Source organism: Dendropsophus ebraccatus, unplaced genomic scaffold, assembly GCF_027789765.1.
Source record: "Dendropsophus ebraccatus isolate aDenEbr1 unplaced genomic scaffold, aDenEbr1.pat pat_scaffold_1389_ctg1, whole genome shotgun sequence".
Classification (NCBI taxonomy): domain Eukaryota; kingdom Metazoa; phylum Chordata; class Amphibia; order Anura; family Hylidae; genus Dendropsophus; species Dendropsophus ebraccatus.
Window position 1 is genome coordinate 17,341 of NW_027208809.1, and position 22,238 is coordinate 39,578.

Consider the following 22,238-nt stretch of genomic DNA (forward strand, 5'->3'; position numbering starts at 1 on the left):
TGCATCAAATCCAGAAAAAAATGTAATAAAGAGTGATCAAAAAGTCGCATATGCGCAATCAAGGTACCGATAGAAAGAACACATCATGGCGCAAAAAAAATGACACCTCACACAGCCCCATAGACCAAAGGATAAAAGCGTTATAAGCCTGGGAATGGAGTGATTTTAAGGAACATATATTTGTTAACAATGGTTTTGAATTTTTTAAAAGCCATCACATAATATAAAAGTAACACATGTTACATATCATTGTAATCGTAACAATTTGAGGAACATGCATAACAAGTCAGTTTTACCGTAGGGTGAACTGCGTGAATGCAAAACTCCCCCGAAATCAAAACAAATTCGTTTTTTTTTTTTCAATTTGACAGCGCAAATGATTTTTCTCCGGTTTCGCAGCATATGTTATGGAAAAAATATGCCTGTGATTGCAAAGTACAATTTGTTTTGCAAAAAATAAGTGCTCATATAAGTCTCTAGGTGAAAAAATGCAAGCGCTATGGGCTTCTAAACATAAAATGGAAAAAGCAAAGCGCAAAAACGAAAAATTGGCTTTGACCTTAAGGGGTTTAAATTTATCTTTGGGCCAGACTCCTTGAATGTTATGCTTTATATGTCAAGAATAAACTATAATTGCAATATAGAGGCTCTGTATTTCACATTATCTTCTATAAGAATTTGTAAATATTATTAGACATTATGTCATAGTTGCAAATGATTGTTTTCAAGTCTCTTTTTTCTTACCATTTCAGATAACTTCAGGAGCCATTAAAACCAGACTAGAAGAAGCTGAAGCTACAGAACAAAAGATAAACACAGCTCGAGAGAAGTACAGGACAGTTGCCACCCAGGGATCCGTCATCTACTTTGTCATTGCAAGTCTCTCAGAAATAGATCCAATGTATCAATTCTCATTGAAGTACTTCAAACAAGTATGTTAAATATTCATTCCAGTTATCTTTATATACTGTAGCATATATCTTTCACAGTATGAGACTGTGTTCACACACCATCTTTTTATGGCCATTTGACTGCCATCTTTTGGAGCCAAATATTGTTATTTTATAATGACGGACGTTATTTGGCTTCAAAATGGCGGTCGTCAAACTACAGCATGAGAAATAAGATATCTTGTCAGAATGTGAAGACTATGGCTTCAAATGGTGGCCGGCAAATGGCCAAAAAGAGACTGTGTGTATACCTGGTACTCCACGCCTATCTTCTTTGCTGTAGTGAAATTTGTGTAGCAGCTGAAAATCAGAGACTCAAATTGATATGATGCATTTCTGTGTATTGTTTAATCAGATAAAGTTAAATGAGAAGTTAGGCCATGGGAAATTATTTTCACACAGCAGGGGCAGGGGGAACATAACTGCCTACTGTCAGATTTTTGCAACAATGGATTTCTCCTTTAAGGCTATGTTGACACTACGTAAAAGTACGCCCATTGTTGCCACAAGCAAGAACAGCCTGTTCTTCTATGGGATCCTGGGCGGAGCGTATACCCATCGTATATGCTCCGGTCGGGATCCCATGCGGCGCCGCAAAAGAACTGACATGTCAGTTTTCTGCGGCCGCAATTCAGTGAATGTCAGTTCACACAATGAAGTGAGCTGCTCTGGCTACTTGCTTCATTGTGCGCTATGAGAAGTTCTGATGCAGGCGCGTGCTGATCTTTGCAGAGATCGGGCATTCCGTGACCCGGCCGGGTCACGGAAAGGCTGGTCTGTTACGCAGTGTGCACATAGCCTAAGGGTGCGTTGACACGTACAGGATCAGATCAAATCTGTTGTGATACGGTGTGTGTGAAGCTACCCTAAGGTACTGCTGCGGATCCTCTACATTTGAAGACACCCTAAGGCCATTTTCAGACATCGTATAACACTGTCCGTTTTGTGACTGGATGATCTCCACTTCTGCTGAATTCGGAAGTGGGCGCACCCATGTGCGTCCACATCTGAATTCCCTGCTGCACATAATGAGGCGTGCGTCCAGAACCGCATGCTCCATTGTGTGAACTGACAGGTTTCTCTGTGGCCGCTATTCAATGAATAGCGGCCACACAAAATTGACGTCAGATTTTTGCATGGCAGCTAGGGATCTCGGCCGCAGTGTATACTATGGGGGAGATTTATGAAAGGGTGTAAATATAGACCTGGTGTAAACTGCCCACAGCAACCAATCACAGCTCAGCTTTCAGCTCTGGCAAAATATAAGAGGAGTTGTGATTGGTTGCTGTGGGCAGTTTACACCAGGTGTATATTTACACCCTTTCATAAATCTCCGGCTGTGATTCTATAGACAGCAGCACAATATAAGTTTCATATTTATATGAAACTTGCGTTGTGTTAACATAGCCTAAAGGGGTTTTCTGGGGTCAAATCAAAATTCAGTGTAACACTTATCAGCATGAACTTTTGGTTCTAGAATTTTAGTTAGATAACATTTAGGACTTCCCAATTTCTTTAATAAAAAAAAAACTTAAAGTTTTTTTTTTCTATTGCTTCAGTTTCTATATTTGTGTTGATATAAGTCATGGGATGTTGCAGCTGATTTACTTCATATTTCTAATCCCAAAATGACTATAGTATTAGAAAATAATCCTGTCTAAATTAATGATGGGCTTTGAAGAAAGTAAATTACAAAACTGGCAGATATCTGCTCATTCATTTATTTATTTTCCAAACTTAGAAAGTAATGAATTGTAATGTCGCATAACATAGATCTGAGTTTATTTTTGCACAAAAATAAGTCTCCTTAAGAAGATCTGTTATAAGATTTCTTATGTATGATATCAGTATGTGATCATCATCAAAGTAATTTACATGCACACTATTTTTAAAGGTATATTTTTCACTATTAATATAAGGTCTCAGATATGGGTGGCAAGCCCAGGGCAAGTGTGCCTGAAGTAGTAGACTTGGGAATATTTCTGGTGCTGGGGTGCGGGGGGTTGTGCTGTGCTGGTGCTACCAAGTGACAGTGATATTAGTCCTGCAGCTGTCCCTATTAGTAGTTTCCTGTGTCAGGCAGTTCAGAAAAGTTCAGATCTATTGGTACGTGTGGTTACTCTGTATAAAAAGGTTTGCCCCTGCATATCTAATATTTTTTTATATAGTCAGAAAAAAATTCACATCTAGCACATATGCGGCACTTAAACAGCTGCGCTCAGTGGTCCACCAGGATCTGTACCACGTTATGTCGGGGAAAGAGATAAGCTGATTGGTGCTGGAGATCTACAGGGTATGCCAGAGATCCAAGGAGAGCACATGACGGCACTAGAGTGTCACAGTCATCACTCGGTCCAGATCGATGTATATCTTTTTTTTTCAGTCTCATTAAACAACGTGTTTCGGGGCTCTTAGACCCATTTCTTCAAGTACCAAAGTAACTTTGTATATACATGTCTCATACCAATGTTGAGAATGTTGATAATTTGTACCCTTTGTACAACGTGCTGTTGCTTTGTTCCCTGTTTTGGCGCACTGCTATTTCCTGTTTCTGAGAGCTTAGATTACAGTAACAAATTTAGGGCTCAGATAAAGCTAAATTACAAGTCGGATACTTAGCAGTCTGTAGCAGAGATGAAGGGGCAGAGCATGTGCTCCTGCGCGCGGCAGCCCCTACGTTCTAGTGATCGACAGGGATTTCAGCAGCCAGACCCTGACCAATCAGCACTTCTGACATGTTGCTATGACATGTCAGAAGTTTTTAAAAATGATAGTTACACTTCAATGATCATGAGCATTAATAATGGCCGTTGTTTTGCAACAACAATTGTTATTTGCCTTATTTTTACATTGTGGGAACATAACCTTTGGATCATCATAATATATTACAGCAGTTATTCTATACGGTGTTTGCATTGCCGACCACTTTCTCATACACTGTCACCCCCTTTTTGCATTCTGACTTCTCTACACGGGTGTAGAAGGTACATTCAGCAGTTTTCATACCTTATTTTATGTCATACGTCATGGTGCTTGTTCAAGTAAAAAGTGATCTTTTATCAGCTGCAGATTGTGCTAAGTGGGCGATGATGATGACGTCATGGAGGGGAGGGGCCAATGGTGATGCTGTGGGGTGGGCTAAGTGGCACTGAAGCCCCGCCCACTTAGCACAATCTGCAGTTGATAAAAGATCACTTTTTACTTGAACAAGCACCATGACGTATGACATAAAATAAGGTGTGAAAACTAAAGCTAAATTTACCCTTTATACCTGTGTAGAGAATTCAGAATGCAAAGAGGGGGGTGACCGTGTTGCTTTAAAGGGAACCTGTCACCCCCGTGCCGGGGTGAAGACCGCCCGACCCCCGGCTAGAGCCCCGGATACTTACCCCATCTCACCAAGTCCCGCTCCTGGAGCCGGTCCCGGGACGGAGATATCCTTGTCGGAAGCCCGGCGCGCGCGCTGCAGAGATGGGTCCGATGCCCATAGAGAATGACGTCTCCATTCATTCTCTATGGGCATCGGAATCTATGCAGCGTGCACACCGGGCTTCCGACAAGGATATCTCCGTCCCGCGACCTGCTCCAGGAGCGGGACTTGGCGAGATGGAGTAAGTATCCGCGTCTCTAGCCAGGGGTCGGGCGGCCTTCACCCCGGCACGGGGGTGACAGGTTCCCTTTAAGTGCAGTACATTATTACTTTGAAAATATGGCCGTTTTCTGCACTAAAATTATGACCGTATTTTACTGTCTATGAACATGGCTTAAATAGTTAAAAGCCTAATTTTACTATAGGACATTTGGTATAGAGCTATGTACCTACCTTAAAAATGCCGTTTTTATTGGATGTCCGTCATTTAACGACAACGGCCATAAACAAATTGATTATTTAATAAATGATGAAACTTTTAGAAAAACCAACATTCCAAGGACAGAATTGAGAGTATCTATGGTTATTACTCGCTCTATATACTGTTCTCTGTACCATCCACAAGCTTAGATGCTGCACATTCAGGGCTGCTAAGTTTAAAGGCTTCTAGATTGGGACAGTTTAGAAGCTTACACCTAAGCCATATGTTTGCAGGCTTTACTAGCTTATATGGGATTCGCTTGGAAAATTGTCAAACCCACTCACGGTTCTATCTGTTCTGTTCTATTTCCTAATGGGAGATTGAAACTTTAAGCAGTAGACATGTTCCATTGTTTATCAGGAGATGTACTTCAACTACTATTTAAAGCCATTACTTTGCAATACTGTGGATGTCAGTGATGCCAACAGACATGTGACTTTTTTAATTGTTTCATTTTAAAATGTCTTTGCAGTTATTTAACACAACAATTGAGACGGCTGAAAAGAGTAACAATCTTGATATTCGTCTGGCAACCTTGCTTGCCCAAACTCTCTTCTCTTCGTACACCAATGTTTCACGAGGTCTCTTTGAACAGCACAAGCTTATCTACAGTTTTATGCTCTGCGTAGAGATCATGCGACAGAAAGGAGAAATCACTGACTCAGAATGGAATTTCTTCCTCCGAGGGGCTGCGGGCTTAGATAAGGTGGGATTTCTATGCTTTTTGTGCTGATAAATGTGGATGTGATTTTATCTCAATAGCTAAAATAACAAAAAAACTATAGCCTAAAGGCTGAAAGGGTTCATGTACTGTAAATACAAGGATAAGCTTAATCTTGCTTAATCTTGCACATCAAATCATTAACCCATAATTAGACAATTTTACCGATATTCTGGCTGTCCATGATTACAGAATCATAGCAGCTATATTTTAACTGTATAATTATTTTGCATTTCAGTTTATACAAAATATTAAAGCGGTACTCTAGCAAAAAATGGAAGAAAGGAATTGGTGTATTTTTTCCAGTTTGACACCGTGCTCTCTGCTGCCACCACTGTCCGTGACAAGAACTGTCCAGAGCAGTAGCAGGTCCCCATAGAAAACCTCTCCTGCCCTGGACAGTTCCTGACATGGACAGAGGTGGCAGCAGAAAGCACTGTGTCAGAGTAGAAAGATCGCTCCATATTTCAGTTATAAATGAAATTATCTATCTATTTATTCATTTCATTAGTCAGTGAATCTTAGGCTAGGTTCACACAACTTTTTTTGGTCGTTCGACAGCTGTCTTTTCAAAAGTCCGGCATTTTGAGGCCAAATAACGTCTGTTATTTTTTAAATCATACACGTCATTGCAACACTGACGTTATTTGACGTCGAACTGCCAAAAAAAGGTGTTGTGTGAACCTAGTCTTACAATGTACAGTCATGGCCAAAAGTTTTGAGAATGATACAAATATTAATTCTTACAAAGTCTACTGCTTCAGTTTTTAAAATGGCAATTTGCATATACTCCAGAATGTTATACAGAGGGATCAGCTTAACAGCAATTACTTGCAAAGTCAATATTTGCCTAGAAAATGAACTTTATCCCTCAAAACACATTTCAACATCATTGCAGCCCTGCCTTAAAAGGAGCAGCTAACATCGTTTCAGTGATTGCTCCATTAACACACGTGTGGGTGTTGATGAGGATAAGGCTGGAGATCAATCTGTCATGATTAAGTAAGAATGACACCACTGGACACTTTAAAAGGAGGCTGGTGCTTGGCATCATTGTTTCTCTTCTGTTAACCATGGTTATCTCTAAAGAAACATGTGCAGTCATCATTGCACTGCACAAAAATGGCCTAACAGGAAAGAGGATCGCAGCTAGAAAGATTGCACCTCAGTCAACAATCTATCGCATCATCAAGAACTTCAAGGAGAGAGGTTCCATTGTTGCCAAAAGGCTCTAGGGTGCCCAAGAAAGACCAGCAAGCGCAAGGACCATCTCTTAAAAGTGTTTCAGCTGCGGGATCGGGCTACCAGCAGTGCAGAGCTTGCTCAGGAATGGCAGCAGGCAGGTGTGAGTGCATCTACACGCACTGTGAGACTGCGGAGACTCTTGGAGCAAGGCCTGGTCTCAAGGAGGGCAGCAAAGAAGCCACTTCTCTCCAGAAAAAACATCAGGGACAGACTAATATTCTTCAAAAGGTACAGGGAGTGGACTGCTGAGGACTGGGGTAAAGTCATTTTCTCTGATGAATCCCCTTTCCGATTGTTTGGGACATCTGGAAAACAGCTTATTTGGAGAAGACGAGGTGAGCGCTACCACCAGTCTTGTCTCATGCCAACTGTAAAGCATCCTGAAACCATTCATGTGTGAGGTTGCTTCTCAGCCAAGGGAATCGGCTCTCTCACAGTCTTGCCTAAAAACACAGCATGAATAAAGAATGGTACCAAGAGCAACTTCTCCCAACCGTCCAAGAGCAGTTTGGCGATCAGCAATGCCTTTTCTAGCATGATAGAGCACCTTGCCATAAAGCAAAGGTGATAATTAAATGCTCAGGGAACAAAACATAGAGATTTTGGGTCCATGGCCTGGAAACTCCCCAGATCTTAATCCAATTGAGAACTTGTGGTCAATCATCAAGAGACGGGTGGACAAACAAAACCCAACAAATTCTGACAAAATGCAAGCATTGATTGTGCAAGAATGGACTGCTATCAGTCAGGATTTGGTCCAGAAGTTGATTGAGAGCATGCCAGGGAGAATTGCAGAGGTCCTGAAGAAGAAGAAGCACAGCAAATATTGACTTGCTGCATTAACTCATTCTGTCAATATAAGCTTTTGTTACTCATAATATGATTGCAATTATATTTCTGTATGTGATAAAAACATCTGACAAACACACATAAAAACCAGAGGGCAGCAGATCATGTGAAAATATAATATTTGTGTCATTCTCAAAACTTTTGGCCATGACTGTACACTGCCTTCTAATCGTTGATTTATTTATGTTTAGGGAATAATTATTTTGTAGCTATAATCATAAATTATTAGAATGCTTATTTCACCCTTTATTAGGAGCGCCCACCTAAACCAGATGTTCCCTGGATCTACGATGTTCTTTGGAATAGTTGTTGTGACCTAGAAGAGATACTTCCATGTTTTAAAGGATTAAAAGTAGATATACTATCAGCTCCGATTGCTATCCATTTAGGTTAGTATTTATGTGTTTTCATTACTTAGTAATAGCCATTGTTATACATCTGTAAGCTGGGAACACAATATAAGATGGGTATGTAAAATTCAATGAAAGAAAGCATTAAAGACCTATCCAAAAGTTACTGTACAACAAAGCAGCTTGTTCTTTATATAGGGTGTTGTATAAAGCATGCTGCCTGTGTGGCTGAATCAGAGCTTTGTGCATCCAGAAAAAGAATAATTATAATTTAATTCAAGACAATAATAGTATTGGTCAGTATTTATACATTTTAATAGGTTTCAGTGTGTGATCCTAAGGTGTCAGCTTATGAGAATGTCACAGCCACTTTCTTCTGCAGATAAGTTGGAGTCCTGGGAGTTGGTCTTTGATGGCCTATTCTAAGCACAATCCTAAAACCCTTTCATATCGATGTATTAAATGTAATAATCCAATTCAATTGCAAGTTTAATTATGGTTTCCACAAGTCTTATCCAATCTTATTTAACGCTTATTCGTTGTATAATTAAAATATGTACAAGTTCCCTGCCTGCTTTCATTGATAAGGAACCATTGTGTACATTGTGTAAAAATCTGTCCTTTTCATGTGATGATAACACAAGTGCACGACTCCTTCCAGGACACAACTCCGATAACTTTATTGTAATGAGGCCAAGCACCTGTGATAGCTATCTCTCCATAAAAATGATGTCTGTCACTGCCATTTATATGTTCTAAATTAAAGCGACTCTGTACCCACAATCTGACCCCCCAAACCACTTGTACCTTTGGATAGCAACTTTTAATCCAAGATCTGTCCTGAGGTCCGTTCAGCAGGTGATGCAGTTATTGTCCTAAAAAAAATACTTTTAAATTTAAAGCCCTGTGCCGAACGGGAGTATCTGTGCCCTAACTTTGCACCACCTCTCCGTCCCTCCTCCCCACACTCTTCATCATTAGGAATGCCACTGAAACATTTTCTACATGCTGAACATTGCACAGGTCCTTAATGAACCAGCCCATGTGCCGGGCTGCCACAGGTGAGGAATAGGAGGCAATCTGCCTGGAGCATTCCTAATGATGAAGAGGGTGGGGGAGGAGGGACGGAGGGGTGGTGCAAAGTTAGGGCACAGATACTCCCGTTTGGCACGGGCTTCAAGTTTAAAAGTATTTTTTTTAAAACAATAACTGCATCACCTGCCGAACAGACAGCAGGACAGATCTAGGATTAAAAGCAGTTATCCGAAGGTACAAGTGGTTTGGGGGGGGGGGGGGTCAGATTGTGGGTACAGAGTTGCTTTAAGCAAAAGGGACTCTGGCTGTGGCTATTCTATTCAAGAAATATGCCAGATCTTTCTCTTTCCACAGCATCATTAAAGGGGAACTCCAATTATTATTTTTTCTTTCAAATTAACCGGTGTCAGAAAGTTTAAAAAATTTAAAAATCCCCAGTCTTCTAGTACTTTTCAGCTGCTGTATGTCCTACGGGAAGTGATGTATTCTTCCCAGTCTGACATGGTGCTCTCTGCTGCCACCTCTGTCCAGAGCGAAAAGGTTTTCTATGGGGATTGCTACAGTTCCTGACATGGACAGAGGTGGCAGCAGAGAGCACTGTGTCAGGCTGGAGAGAATACACCATTTCCTGTAGGACATACAGTAGATGATAAGTACTGGAAGATTTAGATTTTAGATAAAAGTAAATTACAAATCTCTAGAACTTTCTGAAATATATAATATTATTGGAAGCAGGTTTGGAGGGTTGTGCCACAACAGAGACCATAAAGTCTAGCAGCAGACAGCTGGATATGACAGGGCAGCAGACAGTGTGAACATTTATTTTTTCATTTGTTGTATCTCGTGGATAAACTTTTGCTCCCTTTAGATAATATAACCTGCATGTACAATGTAAACAACAGCACATAGACAAGGGGATTTTAATTAGTTTGTCTGGTGGGCTCAAGACCTGTTAGTCTAACCGCATATGGAAGATAACAACTATAATAAGAAAATATAGAAAGTTACTCAATTACAGTTTCTAATAATGAAGGCAAATATGATTGCTCTCATAGCCACTATGTGTAGTTCATCCCCAGTTGTACTTAATGTACTTGTGTCTCTCTGGAGAGAACAAAAGAGGTGCTTTACTTCCAGTCAGTTTAATTGGATTGTGTACTCTTTTAACGGAAATAAAACTGAAGATAGCATAGCCCAACAGCACAAGTGTCTTGGGAGTAAACATGTTATGATTAAGTATTTTTAGTGTTGGCGATATGTGGAAATCTTTATATCCTCCACAGAACTTTGTAATTGGGTGAGATAACATAATTATTTCTGTCTTCCTTTGGGAGGAAAGAGGCAATTATTTAATCAAGATCAAAGTCAAAAATGTCAACCGCATGTAGCTGAGCCAAGGGATACCAAGTGCTAGATAAAATGCCACCAGACATCTTTTCTCTCTCTCTGCTGACTTCTGTAAATTCTTCAAAGGGGTAATCCGACATCAAGGAAAAAAATACCTGCTACAGAAGCCATTCTTACCTGTCTTCTCCAGTTTGGAAACCACAATTTTTTTTTTTACTTTGGGGTCTCCTGTACTTCCCAATTGAGCAGTTGCTCAAAACTACAATTCCCAGAATGCATTGCTTTCACTCAGCTGTTAATCACAGTCCCCCCATCCTGCCCACTCCCCTCCTACAGCACTCCTGTCAGTTTGTCACTGTTATTTTACTGCCGGCTAGTTCTGTGCAGTGAGATGCAGCACCTTCTGCATTCACTCTGTCTGCCCCTTCTGTATCATCATTCATAATGCTGTAAAGACAACTGATTCATCCTAAATGTCCTAATAAATATATAGGTATCTGTGTATATAGCAGGGAGAGGTTGATGTAGGTTGGGGGGGGGGAGGGTCAGTGGGTGGGGTTATAGCTCAAAGACCAGATTCAGCCAAGTCTACTGTGACATTAGAGAATGATGCATTTTCTATGGAGGGAGGGAGGAGCTGTGGAGCTGTAGACAATAAACATTCTGTAGTTCCTTTTAACACATTCAGGACCAAGCCAAAAATGGCCTTAAGAGCCTGTCCCACCTTTTGATAATTCAGATAAGCCTTAGGGCAGAGTTTGACCGGCATCTGTAGTTATGACATTGTTATGACAGTGAGGCTTCCAGTTTTCATAGCTACCATCGGGACTCTGCGATCACTTTGCAGAGCCCTGATGGTGAACAGAGAAAGATTTCTCCTTTTGTTAGCCCCCCTGGGTGCTGCAGACTGACTGCAGCATCTATAGGGTTCACTGCTGGGATCCGAGCCCAGCTTCTCCGTCCATGAGTGGGAACAGACCACAAATTAGATGTAAGCTTTTCCCATACGAATATATATCAATCTGCTCAGCTCCTTCTGCTCAATAGTATGATTCTGATAGCTTTAAAGGGGTATTCCCCCCAAAATTATTTTTGCATTAATACGTTGCCCACCTGTAGCTTTCCATCTTTCCAATATACAGTTATTATGGATTCTGCACAGTTTTGCTGTTATTCAGCTGCATTCACCTCCATGGATTGCATAGAATCATCAGACCTCAGTCCACACCGACACGCTCCCTGCTCCTGGCCCCCACCCTCCGAGACGGCATCACCTGTCCTCAGTCCCAGCACAGTGAAGTGACTGAGAACACTGATGGGGTGGCTGCTGTTACAGAGGGAGACAGTGATCAGTGCAGCTGTGACTGCATCCCTCTCTAACAGCAGCCACCCGGTCACCCCCAGCCCAGAGCTCACCCCCTGTGTCCAGAGCCTCCAGGCTGTGTCCAGCACTCACCCGCAGCACACAGCCCCCCCGCCCCACAACCAACCGCCCCCTCATCACCCGTGGCATCCCTCACTCACCCGCGGCCCCCCCCCCGCGGCAAGCTCCGCCCCCCCGTGCGATCGCCCACGGCAAGCTCCGCCCCCCCCCCCCCGCGATCGCCCACGGCAAGCTCCGCTCAGCTCTGCTACGCTGTCCCCCCCAACTCAGCTCTGCTACGCTGTCCCACCCAACTCAGCTCTGCTACGCCGTCACCCCCAACTCAGCTCTGCTACGCCGTCACCGCCAACTCAGCTCTGCTACGCCGTCACCGCCAACTCAGCTCTGCTACGCCGTCCCCCCAACTCAGCTCTGCTACACTGTCATCGCCGACTCAGCTTTGCTACACCGTCACCCCCAACTCAGCTCTGCTACGCCGTCACCCCAACTCAGCTCTGCTACACCGTCCCCCCAACTCAGCTCTGCTACACTGTACTCCCCAACTCAGCTCTGCTACAACGTCATCCCCAACTCAGCTCTGCTACAACATCACTTCCAACTCAGCTCCGCTACAACGTCACTTCCAACTCAGCTCTGCTACAACGTCCCTTCCAATTCAGCTCTGCTACAACGTCTCTCTTCCAACTCAGCTTTGCTACACCGACACCGCCATCTCAGCTCTGCTACACCGTCATCATCTCCTTCATTGTCTTAGCTCTGCTACTTCACCATCATCAGGCATAAGCATTGCATGATGGGAAATGTAGTTTCCTATCTTGGATATAGATCGGCTTTTAGAAAAACTTGTAACTCAGGAACGGCAGCAGCTAGAAAGATGGGAGACGGCTCAAAATACTCAGGGGGACTTGGTGAGTAAGACCAGCTAGGTTTGGGCGCATTTCATTTTTTTAGCTCTTGGGGGGAATACCCCTTTAACAAATACCTAAGACTACCATTATTTAAGTATGGCATTTGACAAAACTAACCAGCTTACAGCCAATGTAAAGTTTGGAAAGCCTGTAGCACTTGTACAAATACTGCAGCCTCTTCAAACAGGTGACAAGCTGGGGTGCCAATTTCTCACTAATCTTGATGGGTATCCTGTGGATAGGAGATCAGTTTAAAGCGGTTTAACAGTTTACGTAATATAATGTGAACTTTTCTGCAATATCCTTAAGACACAAATCAATATAATTTCTATAGATATGCTCAGAATTTACGGCAGTTCCATTATTATCACACATATATAGTTTGGACACATTGCTGGTGCAACTGCCTTCAAGAATTTAGTACAGAGGTCGCGCACCATTTGGTACATATGACAAAAATTTTGTGTGTAAATGCTTTATCAATCTCATTTCCAATGTTTTCCTGTTAACTCTTGTTAATGTAAGTAGTTCTGACATTAGGCTTGGGTTAGTTCACATCCTGGCTTCCTTTACTAGCTATATGTTTATGCCACATATATTAAGATTCTGCCTTTACCTTCATTTTTCTTCTACATTTTGCAGGGGCTCTTGAAGTTCAGATTAACCCTAGTTCTTGGGATGGCTATAATGGAAAGACATCTACTGCTGATAAAACAAATGAGACATGGGATGAAAAGCTTAACTTGTTTCAGAAGTTGATTCTCATTAAAAGCATAATGGAAGAAAAGGTAGGTACCGTATGAGTTGACTGTAATGAGGACTATAGAAAGAACCCCAAAACTGTTCTGTCCTGTATGAGGTCACCATTGGAAATGGAATGGAAGTGGAATGCATGCATATATATATTAACTTTCGGAACACATACTGTGTAGGCTGATCACAAAGTTAAGGTTTGCATACTTTCACAGTATATGTATTACCTTGGGGATTTGTGTTGTGCATTCAGCTAAAAGTAGCCATGGTGCATAAAGCTATAAAGGAGTCATCTGGTGAAAGAAATGCTTTCAAAAAGGGGTCTGGTTGGCGTAAAAAGAAAACCTACCTGATAACCTGCTATAGCTGTTTCAAACAAGCCTGTATTCACACTGCTTACTGTTAAGTTGCTGAGCAGGCATTTAAGCCACCCGACCCACTTTAAGAAATTTTTCTTTTGCCAGACAACCCCATGTAATGTTACATGGCTATGGACACCTTTGTAAAAAAAATTTATTGTTAATTTGTTTCCTGAATGCAAAATAATACAATTTTCTAAAAAGTCTTCATTAATATTTTTCAACCATTCAGCTTCTACTCAGAGAGAGATAAGTTCATTAATCTCATATTTCAAACTAACTTTCATGGGTTTTCTCATTGATACTCCCTTTTGCACCAAGCTCTGAAAGGTTCTCAATTTTTTGATGAAAAGCAAACTTCTTGATAACATTACAAACCGTTGAATCCAGGATTTCAAGGGCTCTGTAGATACATCCTTTAGACTGCCTGAGCTTGGTGATATAAGCATTTCTGGTTTAGTTAGACAGCTCTCTTGTACAAGGAACAGGGAATAAAACTTGCCCAGGGAATATCCAGGATATAAATAACTTTTCTACCTTCTTAAGGCTATGTTCACACTACGTATATTTCAGTCAGTATTGTGGTCCTCATATTGCAACCAAAACCAGGAGTGGATTAAATACACAGAAAGGCTCTGTTCACACAATGTTGAATTTGAGTGGATGGCCGTCATTTAATGGCAAATATTTGCTGTTATTTTAAAACAACGGCTGTTGTATTGAAATAATGGCCGTTATTTACTGTTACAGTAAGCCTTTGTGAACAGAGCCTTTCTGTGTTTTCAATCCACTCCTGGTTTTGGTTGCAATATGAGGACCACAATACTGTCTGAAATATACGTAGTGTGAACCCAGCCTAAAACAGCACTACACCTGGTTGTGTGCGGTATTACAACTTTAAATATGTTAAAGCGACTCTGTACCCACAATCTGCCCCCACTAACCGCTTGTACTATAAGATAGCTGCTTTTGATCTGTCCTGGGGTCTGTTCGGCAGGTGATTGCAGGTGTGGCCTAGAGTGTCTATGCCCTAGGCTTGTACGATTTCTCCGTCCCTCCTCATCATCATTAGAAATACCCCAGGCAGGATTTTTGCTATTCATCATCTGTCTGAATACTGCACATGAACCTTAACAATCTAGCACATGTGCACTGTTCAGACAAGTAATGAATAGGAGAAATAGTTATAGTGGTATTCCTTATGATGAGGAGGGCGGGGAGGGGAATGGAGGGTTGTTGCAATCCTAGGGCATGGGTACTCTAGGCCACACCATTTTGACACAGGGCTGCAATCCTGCCGAATGGAGCCCAGGACAGATCTTGGATTAAAAGCAGATATCTAAAGGTACAAGAGGTTTAGGAGGTCAGATTGTGGGTACAAAGTCGCTTTAAAGGGCTAAATAAGGTTCAAGCAGGAAGTATTTTTAGATAGAAACTGAACTCGAACAAAGGGGGCATAGTCAGAGGTTAGTTCGGGGAAAGATTAGAAGCAACATGAGAAAATATTACTTTACTGAAAGAGTAGTAGATGCTTGGAACAAACTTTCAGCATTTGTGGTTGGTAAATCTACAGTAACTGAATTTAAACCTGCCTAGGATAAACATATATCTATGTTATTTTTCTGTTTTGTACTTTTCTGTAAGAATCATATGAATTTCTATATACAAGCAGTGTATTCCACTCCTTTCCAGTCCAGATAATTGGGGTGTTTTATACCTTTTTCAGAAGCTCCAGAAAAGTGTAATGGGTTTTGTGTAATGACTACAATTCCCAGGAGATCTACACCAGTGTGTCTACAGATCTTCCTACCTAGTATTTTTCATATCAATGTACTTACTGTTTTCCACATTCATATCATGTAACACAATTTACCAGATTGATTTTCTATCCATGATTGCTAAGTAGTTTATAAAATGATTAACCATTCAATAATTCTATTAATTACATTTTAATTCTAGGTTGTTTTTGCCATTACCGAGTTTGTGATAAACAGTTTGGGGAAGAAATTCATTGAGAACCCTCCAGTGGATCTTGCAACCCTTTACCAAGACATGTCAACCTCTACACCATTAATCTTTATATTAAGCACTGGATCAGACCCAATGGGAGCATTTCAAAGATTTGCTAAAGAGAAAGGATACTTAGAACGGTAAACCAAACCAAAATACCCCTTTAACAATTCCCTATCATGTCTAGGTCCCAGTTTCATCAATGTTTAGTTTTTCATACTTCCTAGGGTGCAGTCAATTTCTCTTGGACAAGGACAGGGGCCAATTGCAGAAAGAATGATAAGAGATGCTATGAAGAGCGGAAACTGGATTTTTCTACAAAATTGTCATCTGGCAGTATCATGGATGTTGCCCATGGAAGAACTTATAAAAGCTTTACAGAACCAAGTATGTTATATCGTATTCACATCATATTTCTCTTATTTTTTCAGTACCGTTTTATTGCAATGAATAATAGATTAGAGGATACTAGAGATGAGTGAACCTTGAGTACGCGCAGGTTCGTCCGAACCTGAACTCTCAGCTGTTGTTTACCAGTTGGTGAAAAAGTTGGATACAGCCATAGATTATTTCTTATATCATATCATAGGCTGTATCCATGTCTTCCAGGATTCTCTGTATCATACTTGTTCACTCACCATTTATAAAAGATTTGAGTTCAGGTTCAAATGAAACCGAGTGTTTTCCAGGTTTGTTCATCTCCTTTTCTAGAGGATACCTAAAAATAAAACACTGCATAGCCTCATTGTCCAGCAGAGCTGGAGGCAAAATCATGTAAGATTATAGACTGTGGCCAGAACAGGACAGCATGTAATTAAATGTGACTGGTTAAAGGGGAACTATCAGCAGGTTAGATTCATCTCTCCCATTTCTCCCTAGTCGGCATGGGTACTTAGGTGAAGGGTATATCTGTTACCTTCACCTTCTGTGCCATTTCCGTGCTGTTTGTTCTGAAATCCTTGATCCGGTAAGGGCAGTAAGAGCACTGGGGACGGGACTGCCCTCTGTGACACAGTTCCACCAGAATCAATGGAGCGCGTCACAGAGGGGAGGGGATATGGTCACACTGGGGGACAATGGGCCTGCCCCCAGTGCTCCCTGCCCCCAGTGCTCCGGGCTGGGCTGGTGCTAAGAAAGAAATTAGTGGTGAGTGCGAGATCCAGTCAGCGTTTAAAAAAAAGGACTGCATCACCAGGATCCCCACCCTGATAGCGAGTGGTAAGGTAAAAAAAAAACATGTAACTGATGGTACATTGGCTTTGATTGAGCCCTATTTAGAAAATGTTCATTACAACATAATAAATAGGAAGCAAGAATTTAAAAAATCTTAAGTTGTACATCATCTTAATACATTTTTCTTAATTTACACCATCTATAAAGGTATGTAAATTGATAGGTACTATGATACTATTAAAAGCTTTCAGAATTGACACATAATAATACAGTGGCTAAAGAACAGCATCAGAGAGAATACTAAAAATATAACTCCTATCAGTAACAATTAGTCGTGTGACTTTTCTCACTTCCATTTCACTGGCTCTGTAGCTGTCATTCTGAGATCAGTGACCTGACAAGAAGTTGAGATGTGGGAATATTGAAGTGACTTGCCTGGTTCTGCTTTGCTTGCGGAACTCAATCTAATTTTGTTTCCCTAGAAAAAAGCCAAATGAAAGTCTCCTTGCTCTCATATTGTTCATGTGGGAAATGATATTGACCCTGAACCCTATGGTAAAGATCAGGCGCATCCCCTGTCATTTTCATTTAATTGCAGGAGGGTGGAAAATTGGATCCAGTATGAAGCTCCTTAATTTCTATTTCTAAGAGGCAGATGCTGTTTCATGTAATGCTGCAGTTTACTAAATGACTGTGACGAAGAATGTTGTTTCTTTCTTGCTGTGTATTCCAGATGTTTCTATAAATGAAAACTTCAGACTGTTTTTAAGCTCAATGCCAAGCAGAACATTCCCTGTTACTGTTCTCCAGAACTCCGTAAAGGTGAGCCTGCAAAAATGGTGTAGTCAGTCAGCCCTCTCGTTTTAAAAGGTACCTGTCATAGTGTTTACTCATCGGCGTGCATTATGTTTAACATAAAATAAACAAAAAAATTTTGGTGACACTTTGCCTTTAAAGTGTCACTGTCGTGAATTTTTTTTTTGCAGAAATCAATAGTCCAGGCGATTTTAAGAAACTTTGTAATTGGGTTTATTGCATTTTTATCATGAAAAAGCAGTTTGAAGCTCTCCCCCCTGTCTTCATTGTTCTCCTATGGAGAGAGCTAAAGAAAAGACCAAAACAGGACAACAAAGAGTTAATCTACAAATCCCTCACGGGATATCTTCTGTGACCATCACCAGTGACCTGTCTGAGCTCGGATTACAGCTGTCACCCAGCTCGGTGCCTGTAATCCTCTGTTATCTGCTTTCTGCTGCCGGCTAACTCCCTCCTTCCTCCTCCCCCCTCCCCTCTCCCTAGAACAGACAGGGTACGTCTCCTGCAACAAGTCACAATTTTCAGATTTTTCAGAGTGGATGAAAAAGAGGAAGGAGGGGGGGGACCTGGGAAAAGGCTTTTTACATGCAGATAATGGCAGATTTGGCTAATAAACCCAATTACAAAGTTTCTTAAAATCGCCTGGACTATTGATTTCTGCAAAAAAAAAAAAATACGACAGTGACTCTTTAAGAAAATCCATTTTCAAGCACTATAGTAGTGTATTCTGAAATAATCAAGAGACATCTCATATTAGCAGGAGATCCTTAACTCTGGAAGATTTGGCACGTTTCTGTGGTACATCGACAGTTTGTCGATCTAAGTTAATTTTCCCTCTGGTGGAGCTGTAGTTAAATTGAAAAGGTTCCCTTGCAGACAACAGGTTTCTGTCAATGGCCCTGTCAGGATTAAGTTTAAGACTTATCAAAAGTGGATAATCCCTTTGGCTATGTTCACACACCGTTATCCCTTTGGCTATGTTCACACACCATTATCCCTTCAGCTGTGTTCACACCCCCTTATCTCTTTGGCCATGTTTACACCCCATTATCCCTTTGGCTATGTTCATACCCTGTTATCTCTATGGCTATGTTTATACCCCATTATCTCTATGGCTATGTTTACATCCCGTTATACCTTTGGCTATGTTCACACCCCTTTATCTTTATGGCTACATTCACACCCTGTTATCTCTATGGCTACATTCACACCCAGTTATCTCTATGGCTATGTTCACACGCCGTTATCCCTTTGGCTACATTCACACCCCATTATCCCTTTGGCTATGTTCACACCCCGTTACCCCTTTGGCTATGTTCACACACCGTTATCCCTACAATTGTGTTTACTATAAGTAAAGGCCGTCATTTTAACGGTGTTTGAACATATCTGTGGTTTTCAACTGACTGACACTAAAAGCAGTTGGATTGTTCTTGTTGCTTAGTTTTGCAGTTACACAATAGTCTACATTGTGACCAATAACAGGCAAATCAGTTTGCAAACTGCACCAATCTCCATGTTGCTGCGTATATTGTCAATTGTCAATGTTAGACCATGTTCACACATAGTGTTTCAGTCGTTTTTCAACCAAAATCAGGAGTGGAATTGACAGAGAAAAATCATAATGGAAACTTCTGCACAGTTTCAGTGTTTTCAACCCATTTATGGTTTCAGTTAAAAAAAGACTATGTTTAAGGGTATAAACCCACACACCGTATACACAGCGTATTTACTGCTGCGATACGCAGCGAATACGCAGCAAAAACGCAACAAATACGCAACAAAAACGCAGCAGATTAGATCTAAATAACTGAACTCAGCATTAAATCTTCACCATCAAACTGCTGCGTATTTGCTGCGTATTTGTTGCGTATTTGTTGCGTATTTGCTGCGTATACGGTGTGTGGGTTTGTACCCTAAAAGGAACAACCCTTTTAGATCATACCTATTTAGAAAAACCCTATTCAAATTGATTTTCAATTGCAGAAATTTCTGCAACAAATCTACTGCATGTGAATAAAGCCTAAAAAGCATATTCAATCTGAACTCATCACTGGAACCTGTTTATCAGTGCGACACTCATCTTGTCATACTAAAGCTTTTAAGTCGTGTTTGGTAGGAAAGCATTGTGATCTCAATTTGTTGGGAGCAGAGAAATGCTTTAGCAAGAGTAAATTCTGAAAGGTTTGTCATCTGCATAATGCCGCTGAGTGAGGCTGGAAATGTTATCTGCAGCTCAGCTAAAGAGCCTTTCATCAGCGCAGCCAAAGTCATAATAATCCTTTCCGTTCTGAATGCTCCAGCTTTGGCATGTGATTACATCCTTGTCTTTATAAAAGAGTGTTTTAAAAGCCATTTTCAGTCTGATTACATCTTAGTTCACATAGAAATGTGCATGTTAGAATTTCAAGGCAAATCTGATTTGATAAAGACTCCACAATGTGATGTCTGCCATTTATCACATGAACTTATGTGTAAGATCAAAATGAGTAAGTGCAAAGGTCATATTGTTTTACAGCTGACTAAGGAGCATAGATAGAAATGACCTCGTACCCTCAGTTCTCATATGCTCTGTTGCATGCTACAGTCTGTAGCTGACTGCAGTACTTCTACTTTCGAGGCGAACACAACTCGGCCAATCACTGACTGAGGCGGGACTGCCCCATGGCCAATGATTGGCTGAGCAGGCTGTCACTCCCGAGATGAGTTTGTTTTAGAAGTGGAGGCACTGCAGGAGGACACGGGGAGTGCGGACAGGTAAGCATAGGCTCTTTATTGTTTTCTACATAAGAGCAGCAAGATATTCAACATTGTCTAACGCTGGATAACCCCTTTTTATGTCTAATGCCAACTCCACCTGGATTGCTATGCTTAGTATATGTGAATTGTTCATTAAAGGGAATTTATTACCTAGGGTAGACTTGGCAAAAAGGGGCAAAATATTGTGCCAAGAAAGTGGTTGTGCAATTTTTTGAGCCATTTTATTGGGTCTGTGCATTGCACACCAATGGGCGGGCAGGGGGACAAGGCATAGCGTGAAGAGGGCATGCCCTCCCCTGTGCCAAATTTTCTACAATTTTTGGCTGCCGCACAGACGCCTCAGATACCCTGGATTTATTGAGAGGTGTGTACTCTTTGGTCTCGGCTTAGGTCATTTTGCAGGGAGGGGCATCTATTGTCGATCATCTATTGTAAATGGTCGGATCACATCTTATCTGTCTACTGATGTAATCTTTCACTGTAATGATGCATGTGATGATGACAAGGAAACTACCGATAGGTCTTTCCTACAAAAAAGGAAGTGTTAGCCTATTATTAAGATTAGTAGTAAGATTGCATGACTTCTGGATTTATAAAACAACCGTTGTGATGTAGGAAATTAACGAAAATATATTTAATACAAATAATAAGCTTTAGGCTATGATCCCTCAACATATTTTTTAGGTGGAAAACTGCCGTTGTTTGAAAATGACAGACATTATTTTACCTAAAAAGACGTTGTGGGAACATAACGTTAAAGCGAATTTATCACCCACTGACCATCTACTGAGCTGGCAGCATCTCTCAATAAATATCAATAAAAGCATTCAGAACAGACCTTTGTTGCATGTGTCTTTGTTTTAATAAAAAAGCCTTTATTCCGGCTGTAAATAGTGTCAAGAAAATGCCTCACTATGCCCCATTGTGCTGTATGCACAGTATTTGTCACTGTACAAAGGGGTGGGCTTACAGCACATTAAAGCGTAATGGTGCCAGCACCCATGCAACTACAGGCCTCGCCTCTTTGACACTATTCATAGACAGAATAAAAGTTTTTTTTTATTTAAAGAAAATTAAAACACAAACACAGGCAAGAAAGGTCTTTCTGAATGTTTTTATTACTATCTATCCAGCAGTGCCACCAGCTTAGTAGATGGTCGGGGGTAGCAGATTCACTTAACAAAAAAGTGTTGAGCAAACTTCCAGTTTCTGTACAGGTTCCCCAAACTTCTCCAAACTCTCAGCATTTAACTCTTCACGCCTGGAGAAGTTGTTTGCAATCCTAGGGCTCAGGGCTGTGGAGTCGGAAGTCAGAACTAGTTTTGGCTAGAGTCGGAGTTGGAGTCGGAAAAATTGTACTGACTCCGACTCCAGCTTTAAAAAAAAATCTTACAACAATTTAAAATTGAGTTTTGATATGAATTTTATAAGTTTTGCTTATCAATATATATTATGAGCAACATTCTAATAGGACACTGTAGTCTACTGTAAGGGTAGTCGAGGAAAAGTTGTCGGTCACTATTTGGCAGCTTGTTTCTGAGCTGGAAGAGTCCATTGTGTGGGGGGAGATCTGTTCACTTCCTGGTTGCTGGATGACTGTATATGAGCAGCAATGTAGATGAAGATTTCCTGTGTAATATAAAGTAGGAGGAAAAGACATAAGTAGTGTAGCAGTAACCTTAGTCCTCAATGTGGTGTTTTTCTTCAGTGTTCTATGGCTGCAGCTG

At 41.1% G+C, this 22,238-nt stretch overlaps 1 pseudogene; it reads left to right on the top strand.

The window, feature by feature from the left end:
• LOC138775158 (dynein axonemal heavy chain 6-like) overlaps nucleotides 1–16,244 on the top strand; it is a 31,622-nt pseudogene extending 15,378 nt beyond the window's left edge.
• Nucleotides 16,245–22,238: the final 5,994 nt, after the last annotated feature.